Source organism: Macaca nemestrina, chromosome 6, assembly GCF_043159975.1.
Source record: "Macaca nemestrina isolate mMacNem1 chromosome 6, mMacNem.hap1, whole genome shotgun sequence".
NCBI lineage: Eukaryota > Metazoa > Chordata > Mammalia > Primates > Cercopithecidae > Macaca > Macaca nemestrina.
Genome location: NC_092130.1, coordinates 156,981,822 through 157,001,712, shown reverse-complemented (window position 1 = coordinate 157,001,712; position 19,891 = coordinate 156,981,822). Strand labels below are relative to the sequence as shown.

The 19,891-nt window shown below is 33.8% G+C and overlaps 1 long non-coding RNA gene across 3 annotated transcripts in view; it reads left to right on the top strand.

The window, feature by feature from the left end:
* LOC105472978 (uncharacterized) overlaps positions 1–10,081 on the top strand; it is a 51,298-nt gene extending 41,217 nt beyond the window's left edge. For all 3 annotated transcript variants that reach the window (XR_011624334.1, XR_011624332.1, XR_011624330.1), the window contains one exon: positions 9,559–10,081. This is a non-coding gene — a long non-coding RNA (uncharacterized lncRNA). The remainder of the gene's footprint in view (positions 1–9,558) is intronic.
* Positions 10,082–19,891: the final 9,810 nt, after the last annotated feature.

Below are 19,891 nucleotides of genomic sequence, written 5' to 3'. Positions count from 1 at the left end.
GAAAAACATGTTCAAATAAAATTATTCTAACTGTTCAATTCAAGATGAGACTATTTGGGGAGTAAAGAGAGAGGACAAGTGGATTCCCTATTATCCAGGGTTATTAGTGTACTAGAACAATGAAAGTGCTGAATCCATGTACTTTCCAAGTCAATTCTCATACGAAGAACAACTTTATACCCTGATGAAGTAAAAGATCACAAAATTCAATAGTAAAGATTCAAGGTAATGACTATTTTAAGAAGGACATATCTTTTTCAGACTGGCATATGTTCCAACAAGGTGATAGCCTCATTACTAACATGGTGTAAAACTATTTAGAGCAGAGAAACATTTAGGGCTATCCAATAAGAGTGCTAGATACATTAGCGAAAACCAAACAATACCTTTAACCAAACAGTGTTTCTCAAATAATAAGTTTTATGGCTCTTTGTTTTTCTGTGCTTTTCCGTGCAAGTATGATAGCATACAGAAATTGCTTAACTAAAGAAATGCAAGAGAATCTTAAACTAATGGGTATGGTGTGCAATGCTTTAACTTAATGATGTGGCACTTTTTGGACTATCCCACTTTATATGTAAATTTTTGTAACCCTTATAAATGGAAAATCTCATATAGACTATGCAACATCATTGTGTGGCATAAAAATTAAATCCAAATGATTTTTTTGATGACATGCATCCATTAGAAGAAGCCCATAAAAATGTTATAAACATATTTGGATCTGCTAGGTGATGATTTTTCTTGACAAGCTAATGTGTTGTGCTACGAGTAGAAATGGAGTAATACTGTTGAAAAGAATAAAATGACTCCAGTGTCATTTATGCAAAAATAAAAAAAAAAGTATATTCTCCAAAAGCTCAGCTGCTAAGGTAGTCCTTTGAGAATTGCAAGTTTCACATGATAATTTGTACAAGTTATTTTCCTAGATTGATAGGAAGTATATCAATAAAGATAGCATTATCTTAAATTTGCATTTTAATAATTCAACCACTGTTAATATCTTCAGTGTTTCTAAAATAAACATTTTTCCCCTGAGTTTTCTATAATTTGAAAAATAGTTCTGAAGAACTGAAAATGTAAAAATATGTGTCAATTTTCTATGGATATTATCTTCAGTAGTCCTATATCTACCTAAATTTTTTAAACAAAGATTATATATATACACACAGAATGCAGCATTTACATATGATACATTTTTGAAGGTTTGACTAAACTCTTTGTATTCTAAGTGGTAATTGAGTAATCATTGATTTTATTTGTCATTTAAACATAATACTTAAATTCCCAATATAGACTTGATTAAAAGTGAAGATTGATAAACCCGTCAACCAGCCTGTGTAAAAAGTGTTGGAAAACTTTTAACAAAAAAGAAAATTTTTAATTCATTTACTGGATATAAAAAATAAATAGGTTTAAAAGAAGTAACATATATGACAACTGTCTACTCAAAATATTGCAAATTTTAATTCAAAATTGTTTTAGATTTAAAAGCACTATTTACACAGCTAAAAAATAAGTATAGCAGTGGTTGCCAGTTCTGGAAGTGCAGAACCTAATAAAAAGGAGATGTTCTTATAAAATCATAAATACTTTGCAGAACTAGTTAAGTAAAGAGGACTATTAGTAAAACCATGAATCAACGTGAGACCATGAATCAACGTGGTGTAAGTGGGGAGTTTAGATTCTATATTTGTGACCAATGCCTGAAACTTAAGGGGAGTATAAAGTCAGAAGCATTGTCATAAACAAGGTCAGCATTTGCAATTAAGACCACAGCATAAAGAAAAGGTTCTGGAAATGTTAAATTAGTTGCCAAAGAAACTAAAGATTAATAAGTGAATAAATAAATCAAATAACATAGATTCTTAAAAACCAAAATAAGTTTATGATTGCATGCAACAGAAGGAGATCTATCTATATATAAATATATACAAACACACTCATACTGGTTAGAAATGAACAAGTATATATACTATATATCACTTATTAGCAAAACATATTACTTATTAGCAAATAGTCCTACTATAAATTATCTATAAAGAATTTCCAAACTAAGTAGCTACTTTACAAACCAATTCTAGACTGGTAAAACCACAATGACACATAGCAAAAAAAAAAAAAAAAAAAAAAAAAAAAAAAACAGATAAATACAAAATAAGAGAAAAACACTTTTTTAAAATACTTATAAAATGTAAGGAAGAGAAAAATAATATATTTCTAAATATTCCCTGAAATCTCTTTAAATGTAGGGTTATTTGTGTATGAAAATGTTATAAAAATAAAAACATAAAGTAATTTACTGTAAAGTATTAATTCAGAAAAAATACAGACAAAAGAAAATACTTCCAATATACTTCAAGACAGTACAAAACATAAGATTTAAAATTTTACATTCATTTTATAAATGTAATTTAAAATAGGTAAACAGAATTAATTACTTTGATATGAAAGAGTAAACCAATAAAATAAAAATAACAAAATAGTTAAAAATAAAATTCAGTGGGTAGTCAAAGAGGTAATTAAGTATATATGATTGGAATTGCGGTTGAAAATATATTTGAGAAGACTACAGAATACAACACAGAGACAAAAATAGATTTTATAAAAAGAAGACAAATAGAAATTATGATAAAATCAGAAGTGTGTGTGTGTGGATGTGTTTTGTGTGTGTGTGTGTGTGTGTGTATATATATATATATATATGTAGTGTGTTGAGATGAAATGTGGGGTTGCAGCCCCCATACAGAGTCTTCACTGGGGCACTGCCTATGGGAGCTATGAAAAGGGGGCCAACATCTTCCAGATCATGGAATGGCAGAGCCACCGACAACTTGCACCCTGTGACAGGAAAAGCCATAGGCACTCAATGCAGGCCCATGGGAGCAGCCAAGGGGTCTGGCCCCTCCAAAGCCAAAGGGTGGAGCTGCCTAAGGCTTTTGGAGCTCACCCCTCAAACCAGAGTGCCCTGGATGTGGGACACAGGGTCAAAGATTGTTTTGGAGCTTCAGTGTTTAATGATTGCCCTGCTTGGTTTCAGACTTGCACGGTTCCTGCAGCCTCTTTCTTTTGGCAAATTTCTCCCTTTTGGATTGGGAGTATTTACCCAATGCCTATATCTTCATTGTATCTTGGAAGTAACTAACTTGTTTTTGATGTTATAGACTCATAGGTGGAAGGGACTTGCCTTGTCTCATATGAGAATGAAAAACAAAATGCAAATACAATAACATATAAATGTAAATAAATTAAATCTGATATTTTTATATATAAATATGAATGTTGACTTTCATATGTGTGTTTGTAGCAACAAGCAAAAGTACATGAGTAAATAATGCCTGTGAAGTTAAAACTGTCCACTGTTATTAACACCTACACAAAAGAGTTTTAACTTTATTTTCTATTTTATATTAGATAATTTTAAAAATTACAGAAATACTTGGAGAGAAGAGGTTAAAAAGATATGTATAAAATTACTAAAATACAAGAGGCCAAAAACATGTGGAGAAATGCTTAACGTCACTAATCTTTTTTTTTTTTTTTTTTTTTGAGACGGAGTCTGGCTCTGTCGCCCAGGCTGGAGTGCAGTGGCCGGATCTCAGCTCACTGCAAGCTCCGCCTCCCGGGTTCGGGCCATTCTCCTGTCTCAGCCTCCTGAGTAGCTGGGACTACAGGCGCCCGCCACCTCGCCGGGCTAGTTTTTTGTATTTTTTAGTAGAGACGGGGTTTCACCGTGTTAGCCAGGATGGTCTCGATCTCCTGACCTAGTGATCCGCCCGTCTCGGCCTCCCAAAGTGCTGGGATTACAGGCTTGAGCCACCGCGCCCGGCCAACATCACTAATCTTTAGAGAAATGCAAATTAAAATCATACTGATACAGAATCTTGTATCAGTCAGAATGCCTATTATTAAAAAGTCCAAAAACAACAGATGTTGATGTGGATGCAGAAAAAAGGGAATGCTTCTACATTCTTGGTGGGAATGTAAATTAGCTCTGCCTCTATGGAAAACAGTATAGGGATATGCCAGAGAAGTGAAAACAGAGCTACCATTCAACCCAGAAGTCTTACCACTGGGTATATACACAAAAGAAAATAAATAATTATGTAAACAAACATTTGCACTTGTATGTTCATCACAGCAATATATAGAATAGCAAAATCATGGAACCAATCTATGTGTCCATCTATGATTGACTGGTTAAAGAAATGTGGCATATATACATCATGGAATACTATGCAGTCATAAAAAGAATAAAACCATGACATTTGCAGCAATATGGATATAACTTAAAGCCATTATCTTAAGTGACTTAACTCAGAAACAGAAATCAAATCTCATATGTCGTCACTTATATGAGGGAGCTAATCAATGTATACCAATGGATACACATAAACATAAAGATATAAATGATAGACACTGGACACTCCTAAGGGGAAAATGTAGGAGGGAGGTGAGGGTTGAATAAATACCTATTGCGTACAGTGTTCAATATTTGCTTAATGGATACACCAGCAGCCCAATCTCCACCATTATGCAATATACCTGTGTAACAAACATGCACATGCATCCCCTAAATCTAAAATTTTTGAAAAATTAAATAATCTTCTAGAATGACTTAATTTTGACATTTTGGAAACAACAAAAATCAACATAAAATAGTTTACTCCTACCCAAAGGTTTTTTTGTTTTGTTTTGTTTTGTTTTTGAGATGAGGTCTCACCCTGTCTGTCCCCCAGGCTGGAGTGCAGGGGCTCAATCTCGACTCACCTCAACCTCCACTTCTCAGGTTCAAGTGATTCCCCAGCCTCAGCCTCCCCAGTAGCTGGTATTACAGGCACACGCCACCAGGCCTGGCTAATTTTTGTGTTTTTATAGAGACCAGGTTTTGACATGTTGGTCAGGCTGGTCTCAAACTCCTGACCTCAGGTGATCCACCCGCCTCAGCCTCCCAAAGTGCTGGGATTACAGGCATGAGCCACCATGCCCTGTCCCAATCCAAAGTTTTAACAATTTGTAGAATTGAAAGAGAATACCAAGCATAGAGCTCTGTTTTCAGAAAAGTAGCATAAGTTGAACAAATAAATTTAAACTGTGCATTAAGATCACTTTTTGGAATTCCACTTGCTGATGCTAACAATGTAAGTTTTAGAAGTTTAAAATGTGCTTGTGTGTGTGCTGGAAGAAATAATGTTACTTTGAAACCTGCTTTCCTAACTAGTGGCTATACATTAGGTACATAAAAATTGTGATAATTTTACTTATTTCTTTCCAATTTGGATGCTTTTATTTTTATTTGTTGTCTTATAGATAATATAATTTGATATAATTCCATATGTAAAAACCACAAGGAGTTCACAAAACACTTTAAGAACTAATAAAATTTGTAAAGTTGTAGAATAAAAAATCAACTTAAAAATTATTGCATTTTATACATAAATAATTACTAACTGAAAAAGATATAAATTATTCTTAAGTTTCTCCACAAGACAAAAAAAGAAAAAATTATTCATGACAGCATCAAAACAAAAAAGTACCTGGGAATAAATGTAGTCAAAGAGATGAAAAAATCTTGGTATGGTTTGGCTCTGTGTCCCCACACAAATCTCATTTTGAATTGTAATCCCCTCCACCCCACCGTCCCCCGTTTCAAGGGAGAGACCTGTGGGAGGTGATTGGATCATGGGGGTGGTTTCTCCCCCGCTATTCTCGTGATGCTGAGTGAGTTGTCACGAGAGCTGATGGTTTTATGTGTGGCACTTCCTCGCTCTTTCTCTCTCTCTTGCTGTCTTATGAAGAAGGTGCTTGCATCCCCTTCACCTTCTGCCATACTCCTAAATTTCCTGAGACCTCCCCAGCAACGCGGAACTGTGAGTCAATAAAACATCTTTTGTTGTAAATTACCCAGTCTAAGGTAGTATCTTTACAGCAGTGTGAAAACGCACCAATAAAAATCTACATACTTAAAACTACAAAACAGTAATAAAAAAATTGGAAAATTACACAAACAAATGGAAAGGCACCTGATGCTCATAAACTGGAAGAATTAATATTTTGTAAATGTCCATATTATCTAAGGCAACATTCAGGTTTAACAGAATCTTTTTCAAAATCCCAATGACATTCTTCATATTTTTTTGAGACGCAGTCTCGCTCTGTCGCCCAGGCTGGAGTGCAGTGGCGCAATCTCGGCTCACCGCAACCTCTGCCTCCCTGGATCAAGCAATTCTCTTGCCTCAGACTCCAGAGTAGCTGGGACTAAAGGACACGCCGCCAAGCCCGAATACTTTTTTTGTATTTTAGTAGAGACGGGTTTTACTGTGTTGCCCAGGCTGGTCGTGAACTCCTGAGTCAGGTAATCCGCCCACCTGGTCCTCCCAAAGTGCTGGGATTACAGGCATGAACCACCGCACCTGGCCCCAAATGACATTCTTTACATAAACAGAAAAATAATTCTAAAATCTATGTGGAACTGAAACAACAACAACAACAAAAAGCAAACAAACCAAAAAACACTTGAAAAGCCAATACAATTCTGAGACAGAAAAACAAAATTGGAGGCATCACACATCCATAAAATTATGTTGAAAAGCTCTAGTAATGTAGATAGTATGATACTAGAATTAAAAATATATATATATGCATACACCAGTGAAACAAAACAGCATAGAAATAAATGTATGCACTTTCAGCAATTGATTTTTGATAAAAGGGTCCAAAACACATAATGGAGAGAGGACAAAATGAATTGTGTTGAGGAAACTGGATATCCACATGCAAAATAAAGAAATTAGACCTTTATCTCACACGATATGCAAATATCAACTTAAAGTACATGTAAAACTTGAACATAAGACCTGAAACTGTAAAAGTACTGAAAGAAAACATGCAGAAAAAGCTTCATAACATTGGTCTGGATAATGACTTTTTTTTTTTTTCAGATATGACCCCAAAAGCACAAGCAACAAAAGTAAAAGTAGACAAATGAGATTACACAAAATTTAAAGATTATTCAGACACACACGCAAAAAAATCAGCAAAATGAAATGACAGTCTAAGGATTGCGAAACAAAAATTCAAACTTTGTATCTGATGAGGTGTTAATATTCAAAATGTATAAAGAACTCAAACAACTCAATAGTGAAAAACAAATAACCCAATTAAAAATGGGCAAAAGACCTGAATACACATTTCTATAAATAAGACATAAAAAATGGCCAAGACATATGAAAAGATGCTCAACATCATTTATCATCAAAGGAATGCAAAACAAAATTACTGTGACATATTATCTCAAACCCCTTAGAGCGGCTATTATGCTAACTGAAGAAGATGAAAAAATGTGGCGGGGATGTTGAGAAAAGAGAACGCATAGCAACTGTTGACAGAAATATAGATTGTTACCGCCATTATGACAAACGGTATGGAGGTTTCTAAAGAAATTGAGAATAGAATTATCAAATAACCCAGCAATCTCTCTTCTGGGCATACACTCAAAGAAATGAAATCACCACCTCATAAAGATATTCATATTCCCATGTTAATTACAGCATTATTAATAAATTGATTTTTTTTAAAACTGTGATACACATATATAATTGAATATTATTTAAGTTAAAAAAGAATAGCAACTTGCTATTTTCTGCAACATAGAAGAGCCTGAAGTGTGTTATACTAAGTAAAATATAAGCCAAAGACAGAAAGAAAAGTATTGCATTATTTCACCTATATGTGAAATCTGAAAAAAAATACATAAAACATGAACAGATAGAGAACAAAACCGTGTTTACAAGGTGTTGGGGGTAGGGGACAGAAAATGAGGGGAAATAAGTCAGAGTATATAAAGTAGCAGATACGTGGGATGAACAAATCTAGAAATCTATTGTACAACATAAGAACTATAAATAATAAAATTGTACTGTGTTTTGGAGTCATGCTAAATGAGTACATGTTATTTGGTTTTGCCAAAAAAGCATAACAAAACAAAATGTATAACTATGGGAGATGATGAATCATTGATTTGCTTCGCTATAGCAATCTTTTGCACTCTTTATATCTACCTCATAGCATTATGTTCTGAATCTCAAGTATATACAATAAAATGTATTTTTAGGAAAAGAAAATCAGCAATAATCACATTTGTGCTCTTAGCTCCTGAAAATTAAACTTATAATAGTATCCTATTTAAATAAAATTTATAGATTTTTAATGCAACTAAGCCTCTGTCTTAGGTGATTTATTTTTTTAATTTTTATTTATTTATTTATTTATTGTTAATTTTTTTTTTTTTTTTTTTTTTTTGAGACGGAGTCTCCGTCTGTCTCCCAGGCTGGAGTGCAGTGGCACAATCTCGGCTCACTGCAAGCTCCGCCTCCCAGGTTCACGCCATTCTCCTGCCTCAGCCTCCGGAGTAGCTGGATCTATAGGCGCCCGCCACCACGCCCGGCTAATTTTTTGTATTTTTTTTTTTAGTAGAGACGGGGTTTCACAGTGTTGGTTAGGATGGTCTGGATCTCCTGACCTCGTGATCCGCCCGCTTCGGGCTCCCAAAGTGCTGGGATTACAGGCTTGAGCAACCGCTCCTGGCCAGGTGATTTATTTTTAAAACATTAGTAGAATAATCATCTCTAGCCATTCTGAATCATAATTGAATATCTGTCTGTATAATCCAATGTCATTGTTTCACTTTCTTTTTATCCCTAATCAACATAATTGTTTTTCAGTTGCTCTTTCTGAAGTTTCTCAAATGCATTACTTGGATTCCTAGGAGTGTGTGTGTGTGTGTGTGTGTGTGTGTGTGTATTATTTTTATTTATTTTATTTATTTATTTTTGAGACGGCATCTCCTGGGCTGGAGTGCAGTGGTGCGATCTGAGCTCACTGCAACCTTGGCCTCCTGTGTTCAAGCAATTCTTCTGTATTAGCCCCTTGAGTAGCTGGGATTGTAGGCATAAACCACTGCACCGGGCCAAAGCCCCATATTTCAAATCCATTTTTTATTTAGGGTGAAAATTACTGAACCTCATAATTATGTTTAAAGTTTAAAACTAGATTTATCTTAGATCACATTAATATATTTAAAGATCTCTTTGATATTCTTCAAGCCCATGAATTGAATGATTTTATCTTAACTATGCACTGTTAATTTCATTGCAGTGATTAATAAACCCTGTCACTATGCATTTATAAAACTGCTATTTTCAGAGTTGCATTTATTGCTTTCCTTTTTTCAAAATGCCATTTCATCGGAGCAGTTTAACAAAAGTTAAATTTCAAAGACAGATAATAGATAATTACAAACATTTAAATGATGTATGTTAGCTTGGTCTTAATAAAACATCAGGTAAACTAAGGTCATGTAAACAGAAGCAAGCATTCCAAACAAATTGTATTGCTATATAATAAATATGCATCACCTCTTACATTCTATCCACACGCTTGTTTACTTAGACTTAAATAAAGTTTTTAAATAATGGTTAGATATAACAAATTGTTCTCATTGCTTATCAACACATTTGAAGCAAGTCATTGAAAAAAACCTGTGTTTTGATTCACCAGGTTGGAAACACTGCTTTTGTAGAATGTACGAAGAGACATTTCTGTGCCTATTGACGCACATAAGATAAAATCGAATATCCCATGATAAAAACTAGAAACAAGCCATCTGTGAAAATAGTTCATGATTTGTGGATTATCTCAGAGAATAAAACCTGCATTTTGATTCATGAGGTTGGACACTTCTGGCGAAGAATCTACGAAAATGTGTGTGAAAATGCCTTGAGATGTGTAGATTAATCGAATGGAACAGAACCCGTGTTTAAATTCAACAGGTTGGAAACACTCATTTTGTAGAATCTATGAAGGGATATTTCGAAGCCCATTGAAGCTTATGGTGATAAACCGAGTATCCTGGGATAAAAAATAGAAACAAACTATCTGGGAAAATACTTTGTGATGTGTGGATTGATTTCAAAGAATGGAACCTGTGTTTGCATTTACTAGATTGGAAACATTCATTTTGTAAAATATACAAAGGGATATTTCTAAGCCCATTGAGAGGCCTAAGATGAAATTTAATATCCTGAAATAAAAACTAGAAACAAAAAGTATCTGTGAAAATGCCGTGTGATGTGTGGATTCATCTCACAGAGTGGAACATGTGGTTAGGGTGGAAACCCCTCTTTTTTTAAATATACGACGGAACATTTCTCAGCCCTTAGATGCCTATCGTTAAAAACTAGAAAAAAAGGTATCTGTTAAAATGCTTTCCGATGTGTGGATTCATCTCACAGAATGGAACCTGTGATTTGATTCTCCATGTTGGAAAAACTGTTTGTAGAATCTATGAAGGGACATTTCTGAGCCCGTTGAGGCCTAACGTGAAAAACCGAGTATGTCGCGATAAAACTAGAAACAAGCTATCTGTGAAAATGCTTTGTGAGGTGTGGATTCCTTCCATGGATTTAGACCTGTATTTTGATTCACCGGGTTGGAAACATTTTTGTTGTAGAATTTACGAAGGGACATTTCTGAGGGCTACAGTGAAAAACAAAATATCCTGTGATAAAAACTAGAAACAAGCTATATTTGAAAAAGTTTTGTAATGAGTGGATTCATCTCACAGAATGGAACCTGAGTTTTGACTCACCAGGTTGTAAACACTCTGTTTGTAGAACCTACAAAGGGATATTTCTGAGCTCAAAGAGGCCAAATTGAAAACCCTAATATGCTGCGATTAAAAGTAGGAACAAGCTATCTGTGAAAATGTTTTGAGTGTAGATTCATCTACAGAATGAAAACTGTGTTTAGATTCACCAGGGAGGAAACACTCTTTTTGTAGAATCAATGAAAAGACTTTTGTGCACCCACTGAGGCCTACAGTGAAATCCCAAATAGTCCACAATCGAAACTAGAAACAATCTATCTGTGAAAACTTTTTGTGATGTGAATATTCATCTCACAGAAAGGAACCTGTGTTTTGATTTGCCAGGTTGTTAACAGTAATTTTGTAGAATCTATGAAAAGACATTCTGAGCCCACTGAGGCTTATATTGAAAAACAGAATATCCCATGATTAAAACTAGAAGCAAGGTATCTGTGAAAATGCTTTCTGATTTTGGATTCATTGCACAGAACATACCTATATACCAATTCACAACATTAAAAACACTCTTTCTGTAGTATCTACAATAGGATGTTTCTGAGCCCATTGAAGCCTATAGTAAAAAACCAAATATCCTGTGATAAATATTATAACAAACTACCTGTTAACATGCTTTGTGACTCGGAAGTTCATATCACAGAATGAAACCTGCATTTGATTCACCAGGTTGAAACATTCTTTCTGTATAATCAATGACCATGCATTTCTGCGCCCTTTGATGCCCATAAGGAAATAACATGTATCCTGCGATATAAACTAGAAACAATGTGTCTGTGAAAATTCTGATGTGTGGATTCATCTCACAGAAAGGAACCTGTGTTTTGATACCCAGGATGGAAACACTGTTTCTAGAGAATCAACTAAGGGACATTTCTGAGACCATTGATACCCATACTGAAAAAGCAAATATTTTGCAATAAAAACTAGAAACAAACTACCTATAAAAATACTGTGTGACCTGTGGACTCATCTCACAGAATGGAACCTGAATCATCCACCAGTTTGGAAGCACTCTTTCTGTAGAATCTACAAAGGAATATTTCTGAGCCCTTTGAAGCCCAGAGTGAAAAACTGAATATCCCTGGATAAAAAACATAAACAAGTGATCTGTGTAACTGCTTTGTAATGTGTGGATTTCTCTCACAGAATTGAATGTGTTTTGATTCACCAGGTTGTAAACACTCTTTTTTTAGAACCTACGGAGAGACATTTCTGATCCAATTGAAGCCTAGAGTGAAAAACCGAATATCCCTCGATAATAATTACAAACAAGAGATCTGTGTAAGTGCTTTGTGATGTGTGAATTCCTCTCACAGAATGCAACCTGTATTTGATTGAAAAGGATGGGAACTCTCTTTTTGTACTATCTACTGAAAGACATTTCTGAGCAAATTGAAGCCCATATTTAAAAACTCAATAACCTCCCATACAAAATAGAAACAGGTATCAGTGAAAAGGCTTTGTCATATGTGGATTCATCTCACAGAAAGGAACCTGTGTATTGATTCACCCCGTTGGAAACACTCTTTTTGCAGAATATATGAAGGGACATTTCTGAGCCCTTTGAAGCCTATAGTGAAAAAACAAATATCCCATGATAAAAAGTGAAGACAAGCTGTCTGTGACAATGGTTTATAATGTGTGGATTCATCTCACAGAATAGAACCTGTGCTTTGATTTTCCAGGTTGGAAACCCTCTTTTTGTAGAATCTATGACGGCACATTGTTGAGCCCATTAAAGCCTATTGTGAAAAACTGAATATCCCATGATAAAAAGCGGAAACAAGCTATCTGTGAAAATGTTTTGTGATGTTGGATTTATCTCAGAGAATAAAAATCTGTGTTTTGATTCATCAGGTTGGAAACGCTCTTTTTAAAAGTCTACAAAGAGACATTTCTGAGCTTATTGTAGTGTATAGTGAAAAATCAAATGTCGCACCATAAAAGTCTATAAACAAGCTATCTGTGAAAATGCCTTTTGATGTGTGGATTAATATCACAGAATGGAAGCATTGTTTTTATTCACCAGGCTAGATACATTCCTGTAGTAGGTTCTAGGAAGGGACATTACTGAGCCCATTGAAGCCTATTGTGAAAAACCAAATATTCCATGATAAAAATTAGAAACAGGCTGTCGGTGAAAATGCTTTTGTGATGTGTACATTTATCTCAGAAATAGAACCTGTGTTTGGATTCACTAGGTTAACAACCCTTTTTTTGTAGAATCTACAGAGGAACATGTCTGAGCCCAATTAGACCTTTACTGAAAGCCAGAATGTCCCATGATTAAAACTACAAACAAGCTATCTGTGAAAATGCTTTGTGATGTGTGGATTCATCTCACAGAATGGAAATGTGTTTTAATTCACCATGTAAGAAACACTCTTTTTGTAGAATCTGTGAAGTGGCATTTCTGAGCTTTTCGAGGCCTATAGTGAAAAACTGAATATCCCTGATTAAAACTAGAAACGAGCTATCTGTGAAAATGCTTTGAGATGTGTGGATTCATCTCACAGAATGAAACTTGCATTTTAATTCACCAGTTGAAAACACTCTTTTTGTAGAATCTACAAGGGACATATCTGAGTCCTTTTAGGCCAATAGTGAAAAACAGAATATAACCGATGAAAGTTAGAAACAATATACCTGTGAAAATGTTTTGTGACATGTGAATTTATCTCACAGAATGGAAACTTTGTTTTAATTTCCAGGATGCAAGCACTCTTTTGTATAATCTATGAAGGGACATTTCAAATAAAATTGTGGTATATTTGAAAATCCAAATATACCACAATTAAAACCAGAAACAGGATATCTTTGTAAATGCTTTATGATATTTGGATTCATTTCACAGACTTAAACCTGTGTTTTGATTCACCACATTAGAAAGACTCTTTTTGTAGAATCCATGAAGGGACATTTCTGAGCCCTATGAAGACGATAGTAAAAACAGAATATCACATGATAATAACTAGAAACAAACTATTTATAATGCTTGTGACGTGTGGATTCATCTCACAGAATGGGACCTGTCTTTTGATTCACCAGGTTGGGAACACTCTCTTTGTAGAGTCTACAAAAGGACATTTCTGAGCCCATTAAAGCCTATTGTGAAAAACCGAATATCCCACAATAAAAATTAGAAACAAGCTATCTGTGAAAATGTTTTGTGATGTGTGGATTCATTTCACAGAATGGAACTGTGTTTTGATTCTCCAGTTTGGAAACACACTTTTGTAGAATCTGCGAAAGATTTCTGAGGACATTGAGGTCCATAGTGAAAAACCCAATATCCTTGGATAAAAACTAGAAACGAACTATGTTTGAAAAAGATTTGTGATGAGTAGATTCATCTCACCGAATGGAACCTGTATTTTGATTTATCAAGATACAAATATTATTTTTGTAGAATCTATGAAGATACATTTCTGAGCAAATTGTAACTCATACTTAAAAACCAAATATCTCCTTATAAAAACTAGAAAAAAGAGATCTGTGAAACCACTTTGTGACATATGGGTTCATCTCACAGAATGGAGACTGTGTTTTGATTATCCACGTTGGAAACACTTTTTTGTAGAATATAGAAAGGGACATTTCTGAGCCCTTTGAAAGCTGTAGTGAAAAACCCAATATCACACGATAAAAACTAGAACCAAGCTATCTGTGAAAATGCTTTGTAATGTGTGGATTTATCTCACAGAATAGAACCTGTGTTTTCATTCACCAGGTTAGAAACACTCCTTTCAAAGACTGCATGAAGAGACATTTCTAAGCCCATCGAAGCTTGTATTGAAAAACAGAATACCAAGTGATAAAATCTAGAAACATGCTACCTGAGAAAAGGTCTTTTGATGTGTGGATTCATCTCATAGAATGGAACTTGGGTTTTGATTCTCTAGGTTGGAAACATTCTTAGTACTTGCAAAGGGACATTTCTGAGCCCATTAAGGTCTATAGTGAAAAACTGAATGCCATGCAATAAAAACTTGAAACAAACTATTTGTGGAAATGCTTTGTGATGTGTGTGTTCATCTCACGGATTCACTAGGTGGGAAACATTCTTTTTGTAGAATCTATGAATGGACGTTTTTGAGACCATTAAGGTTAATAAGAAAAAATTGAATACCCATGACATAAACTAGAAACAAACTATATGTGAAAATTCATTGCGAAGTGTGGATTCATCTCACAGGATGGAACCTGCATTATAATTTATCAGATTGGAATCACTCTTTCTGTAGAACCAACGAAGAGATATTTCTGAGCCCATTGATGCCCATAAGGAAAAATCAAAAATCACGTGATAAAAACTAGAAAAAATCTATCCGTGAAAATGCTTTGTGATGTGTGGATTCATCTCACAGAATGGAACTTGTGCTTTTTAACTCACCTGATTAGAAATATTCTCTTTGTAGAATCTACGAAAGAACATTTCTGAGCCCATTAAGGTCTACAGTAAAAATAAATATCCTGCAATAAAACTTGAAACAAGCTATTTGTGGAAATGCTTTGAGATGTGTGTATGTTCATCTCACAGAATGGAACCTGTGTTTTGAATCGCTAGGTGGGAAACATTGTTTTTGTAGAATCCACGAACGGATGTTTCTGAACCCATCAAGGCCAATAAGAAAAAATTGAATATCCCATGATATAAACTAGAAACAAGCTATATGTGAAAATGCATTGTGAAGTGTGGATTCATCTCACTCAATGGAACCTGTGTTATAATTCATCAGATTTAAAACTCTCTTTCTGTAGAATCAACGTAGAACTATTTCTGAACCCATTGAGGCCCATAAGGAAAAAGTAGAAAATCTCACGATAAAAACTAGAAACACGCTACCTGTGAAAAAGCTTTGTGATATGTGGATTCATCTCACCGAATGGAATGTGTACTTTCATTCAACAGGTTGGAAACATTCTTTGTATAATTGAGAACGGACATTTCTCTTCCCATTGAAGCCCGCAGTGAAAACCCGAATATCCCACGATTAAAACTAGAAACAAGCTATCTGTGAAAACATCTTGTGTTGTGTTGATTCATCTCACAGAATATAACCTGTACTTTGATTTACCAGATTGGAAACACTCTTTTTGAAGAATCTACGAAGGGACGTTTATGAGCCCATTGTTGCCTTTCGTGAAAAATCGAAAATCGCACTATAAACACCAGAAACAAGCTCTCTGTGAAAATGCTTTCGAGGATGTGTTGATTTATCTCACAAAATGGAACAGGAGTTGTCATTCATCAGGTTGGAAACACTCTTTTCATAGAATCTATGAACGGACATTTCTGAGATCATCAAAGCCTATTGTAAAAAACAGAATATCCCACATTAAAAACTAGAAACAAGCTGTCGGTGAAAATCCTTTGTGACATATGTATTCATCTCACAGAATGAAACCTGGGTTTTGATTCACCAGTTTGGAACAACTACTTTGCAGAATCCACAACGTGACATTTCTTAGCAAATTGAAGCCTATATTGAAAAACCGAATATCCCGCGACAAAAACTAGAAACAAGCAATCTGTGAAAATGCTTTGTGGTGTGTGAATTGATCTCGAAGAATGGAAACTGTTTTTATTCACTAGGTTGAAAACACTATTTTTGTAGAATGTACAAAGGGACATTTCTGACCCTTTAACAACTGTGTTGAAAAACCAAATATCCTGCAATGAAAACAAACAAACAAAAAGGAGATTTGTGAAAATGCTTTGTGATGTGTGGATTCATCTCACAGAATAGAAACAGGATTTTAATTCACCAAGTTAGAAACACCGAATATCCCACGATAAAAACTAGAAACAAGCTATCTGTGAAAATGCTTGTGCAGTTTGGCTTTATCTCTTTATTTATGTCTGTGTTTTCTTTCATGAATCATTTGTAGTTTTCTGCACAGATGCTCTTTAAATATTTTATTAGATTTATGTGTACTATTGTGTTCTTTTATTGGTGGTGGTACTTTTATTTCCAATTATATTATTCATTACCATTATGTAAATAGTAATATATCTTGTAACATTGCTATATCTGCTTATTATAACAGTACCAGACATTTTTGGTATACTATTTTGAAATTTTATGCATAGAAAATTGTCATCTGCAAATAAATTTAGTTTTACTTCTCCTTTTCTAATTTGTGTTATTACTCAACAAGGCATTAATTCAGATGGCAAGCACATTTAACCTGGATGTGGATGCAGATGACATTGAGGAACTCCTGGAGGGGTTTTCTGAATAACTGATAAAAGTTTAAAAGTTTAGTTTAAATAGTAAAATAAAATAAAATATGAAAAGTCAAAAGTTAAAAAAGTAGAATGTTTACAAAATTAAAAAAAAGCTACAGTAAGCTAAGGTTAATTTATTATGAAGGAAAATATTTTTGTATAAATTTAGTATAGGCTAAGTGTACAATTTTTATAAATTCTACATTAGTGCACAGTCATGTTGCAGCACTTCACATTCACTCATCACTTACTCACTCACTGACTCCCCAAGGGTAACTTCCAGAACTATGAGCTTCATTCATGATAAGTGCCTTATTCAGGTGTACCACTTTTTATCTTTTATACTAAATGCATGTTTGAGTTAAAGGAAAATACAACTTAGCAAAATTTGTGGAATACAGATAAATTATGCTTAATAAATGTTATCGTATTAAATGTATATATTATAAAAGAGAAATAGAAAATCAATTAACTGAGCTTCTACTATCTTAGGAAATGAGCATAAGAATAGGAATTTATGTCTGAAGTACAGTCACTCATTATTTACCAAGGAAGCTACTTTCTGAGAAATGCATTATTAGACAACCTTGTCACCAGGCAAATATCCTAGAATGTGCCTACGTAAACCGAGACGGAGTCTCTGCTCTTATCTGTAGAAGTTATATGATATATCCTGTTTTTCCTATGATACATATGTGTATAACCTGCTACTTCACTAAATACTTTAGTTAATTGCAACACAATGATTTTTGTGTGTTTTTTTATATCAACATATAAACAGTACTGTAAAATACGAGGGAGTCTTCAAACATTTGTGAAAAAGTGTGTATTATTAAAAAAAACTATTCATGGTTTAAATTTCTTTTGCACCAAAATAATCTGGTACTAACTTGTTATAACACGTTTGAACAGAATGTAGCCTGAAGTACTATAAGACATCAGTTTTGAATAAGGTCCTATCAGAGCAACATTAATTCTGCTAACATTGAAACAAGAACATCAAATTTGTGATTAAGCTTGGATAGAAAAATGGTAAAATCACGGATGCTTTACAAAAAAATGATGGGGAGTGTCCCAAATAAATCATCAGTTAATTCATTTCAAGAAGAGACAAGACAAGTTTAAAAAGAAAGCCTGCAGTGTAGACCATTCAGATGAATTTATGAGAAAAAACAAATATTGTTCTTGCACTAATTGACAATGATCAATAATTAAAAGCAGTAACAATAGCCAACACCATAGACATTTCAATTGGTTAAGCTGACATTATTCTAATGAAAACATTAAAGTTGAACAAACTTTCCACTCAAAGGGTGCCAAAACCATTGTGTCCAAATTGGCTGCAGACCCGAGCATCGCTTTCAATGGAATTTTAAACAAATAGGATCATGGTCCTGAAAATTTTCTTTACATAGTTTCCACAGGAGATGAAATATGGCTTTCCCAGTACAATCCTGAAGACAAAGCACAATCAAAGCAATGGTTATCAAGAAGTGGAAGTGGTCCAGTCAAAGCAAATGTGGACTGGTCAAGAGGAAATATCATGGCAACAGTTTCTTGGGATGGTCAAGGAATTCTGCTGGTTTACTTTCTTGAGACCCAAAGAACAGTAACATCTGCTTATTATAGAAGTGTATTGAGAAAGTTAACCAAAGTTTATCAGAAAACCTCCTGGGAAAGCTTCACCAGTCTCTCTGCACCACAACAATGCTTCTGCTCATTCCCCTCAAATGAGGGCAATTTTGTGAGCATTTTGAAGAAAAATAATAAGAAATCTACCTTAAGGTCCTGATTTGACTCCTTTTGACTTATTTCTGTTTTCTAATTGTAGAAAAATACTTCAAGGGCATGCATTGTTTTTTTTAGTTAATCGTGTATAAAAGCCTGGATTGACATGATTAAATTCCCAGCACCCTCAGTCTTCTGGTATGGACTAAATCGGCCTGGTATCATTGCTTACAAATTACATTGAACTTAATGAAACTTAGGTTTAGAAATATAGTTTATGTTTTTTATTTCTACCTTTTAATTCCATTTTCCTTTGACCTTTTTATATCTCCTCAGTAACTTCTCCTGTCACTTTTTCTTCTTTCTATACTTTAACTGTGCATCATTGAATTTCCAAATATTTGAGTATAGCCCTTACATATTTTTATTTTTATTGTAGTCTGAAAATACACTTTATTTCTGTTTTTTGATATTTGTTAATGTATGGGAGGGCCCACAATGTTGTCTATCATTATATGTTCCATGTGAACTTGAGAAGAATGTGTGTGCTGTTATTGAATGGAGAATTCTATAAATTTTAATTGCATTAAATTGATTGATAGTGCTGTTCAGACCACTAGTATACTTATAGATTTACTTCCATATTTATCTACCAGTAAGTAATACAGGGGTAATAAGTTTTTGAACTAAAATAGTGTATATGTTTACATCTATTTTGGTCTTATTACCTTTTTGTCTCATATTTTGATATTATTTTGTTAGGTGGATACATTTATAGTACTGGTATGACTTCTTGAAGAATTAATATCTTTATAATTATGTATTACTCCTTTTATTATGAGTAATCTTTCTTGTAAATAGTTTTGTCTAAAGTTCATATATCTATTCCAGGATTTTTGTGTCTGTTTGTATAATATAGGTTTATCTCTTTACTTTTAATTTGCATGAGTCTTTATAATAGTGAGTTACTCAAATAAAATTTGTATTTTTTTGTTTTATTTTATATCTTAATCTATTCTGATAATATCTGTATTTTAATTAGTGCATTTATAAATTTACCCTTAAAGTGATTATGGATTAGTATTACCATATCTGTAATTGTTTCTTATTTGGTACATTTTTTTCCCTTCATTCTGTCATCTTTTTTTTTTTTTTTGAGCATTTTATATGATTCATTTGATTTCTTCTTTTAACATACTAATTCTTTTTATGCTTCCATGATTGCTCTAAAACTTTTAATATTCATTAAAAGTAATGTACGTCCATCA